Genomic DNA, 2,308 nt, shown 5'->3' on the forward strand with positions numbered 1-2,308 from the left:
TTATACTAGCACCTAAGTCTGCCAATGCTACTATTGAACTAAGACTACCCAGAAAACATGGAATTGTGAAACTTCCTGGATCAGATAGTTTTTCTGGTATCTTATTTAACAGCACTGCTGAACAATTAGCATTCATAGTAACAGCCGAGAGTTCTTCCATTTTCTTTCTATTTGAGATTAGATCTTTCAAGAATTTAGCATATCTAGGCATTCCTGAAATTACATCAATGAAAGGAAGATTTACATTTATCTGTTTAAACATATCCAAGAATTTCGATTGCTCGGCTTCAAGTTTCTCTTTCTTCATTTTACTCGGGTAAGGAAATGGTGGTTGGTATGGTTTAACATAAGGTTTAGCCTTAACTGTGTTATCTTCATTAACCTTTTCAACTACCGGTTCTTTTTCCTTATCTTGATCAGGTTGTGGTTCTTGTGGAGTAGGAATAGCTTCATCAGAAGTTACAGGTATTTCAGGTGGTTTAAGTGTTGTACCACTTCTTGTGGTAATGGCTTATCTGTTTCATTCCGGGGGTTAGCATTTGTATCACTAGGTAGACTTCCCGGTTTTCTTTCACCTATTAACCTTGCTAGGTTACTTACTTCTTGTTCCAGATTTTGAATAGAAGCTTGTTGATTTCTAAATGCTTGAGCATTTTGTTCATTGGTTTGTTTCTGAGATGTGAAAAATTGCGTTTGAGTTTCAACTAGCTTCGTCATCATATCTTCTAAATTCGGCTTTTTATCATCGGTTTGTTGTGGTGGTTTGTTTTGAAAATTAGGTCTTTGCTGATTATAAGTATTATTGGATACTTGTTGATTGCTAGGACCTTGTTGGTTGTTGTATGGAATATTTTGGTTATAGTTCTGGTTTTGATTGTAAATAGGTCTTGGCGGTTGATAATTATTCTGATAATTATTTCCAGGCCTTTGGTTTATATATGAAATATTCTCTCTTTGTTCCATTGTTAATTCAATACTGAGACAATCTTTTGTCAAATGTGGTCCTCCACACTGCTCACAACTAATTCGTATTGAGTGAATATCTTTAGTCATCTTTTTCATTCGTCTCTCCACAGCATCTATCTTTGCGGAAATGGAATCTAAGTCATGGCTAGAATCGGCTCTAGCTGCTTTAGATGACCTAACGATATCTTTTTCTTGGTGCCACTCATGTGAGTGGGAAGCAGTGTTATCAATAATTTTGTAAGCATCAGTTTCGGTTTTTCTTCATAATAGAACCACCAGCTGCTATATCTATGTCTTTTCTTGTAGTGATGTCGCATCCTTGGTAGAATATTTGTACTATTTGACAGGTGTCTAAACCATGTTGCGGACATCCTCTTAATAACTTTCCATATCTAGTCCACGCCTCATATAGAGTTTCATTCGGTTTCTGTGTGAACGTAACAATTTCTGCTTGAAGTCTTACGGCTTTAGATGCAGGAAAGAATTGTTTAAGAAATTTGTCAACTAAAACATCCCATGTATCGATCGCCCCTTCAGGTAACGATTCCAACCAATCTTTGGCTTCTCCCTTTAAAGTCCAGGGAAATAACATGAGATATATCTGTTCATCCTCCACTTCTCGGATTTTAAATAGTGTGCAGATCCTATTAAAGGTACGTAGATGTTCATTTGGATCTTCCTTCGGTGCACCACTAAATTGGCATTGATTAGTCACCATGTGTAGAATTTGTCCTTTGATTTCATAATCTGGCGCATTAATGTCTGGATGAGTAATTGCGTGACCTTGGCCAGTGCGTTTAGCTCTCATTCGGTCTTCCATACTTAAAGGTTCCAGATTCTCCATAATTGAATTTGTTGAATCGGAATCAGTAGAGGATTCTGATTTAATGGTTCGTTCCTCAACAATCTCTATTTGAATGATTGGTGGTTCCGGAGGAAAGTTTAGTGGTTCAGGATCTACGAATCGTTCCTGAATATTCTCCGGATTCTCAATTGTGAGGTCGAGTTCAAAAAATGGATTATCGGAAATTTGAACTGAAGTACTTGGTCGACTGGATGACGATTCTAAAGAAAAATCAACGGCAGTAATATTTGCTAAATGTCTTGATCTAGTTACAGGTGGTGAACGTACAAAAGGTGGTGAACGTCTTGCTCGGTGCATTCACTGAATATCCTATTAGTTTTTAAAAGGAAAGAAAAATTATAATAAGTTATCCAATCAATAGACTTTTCTGATTTTGCCCACGTTTCGAATAGCCAAAAGATGCAGCAGAGGGGCAGGATTCGTTTGGTCTCAATATAATTGAGGACTGTTTGGCTCCAATAACCCGGTCCACGTACA

This window comes from Rutidosis leptorrhynchoides, chromosome 8 (assembly GCF_046630445.1).
Source record: "Rutidosis leptorrhynchoides isolate AG116_Rl617_1_P2 chromosome 8, CSIRO_AGI_Rlap_v1, whole genome shotgun sequence".
Lineage (NCBI taxonomy): Eukaryota > Viridiplantae > Streptophyta > Magnoliopsida > Asterales > Asteraceae > Rutidosis > Rutidosis leptorrhynchoides.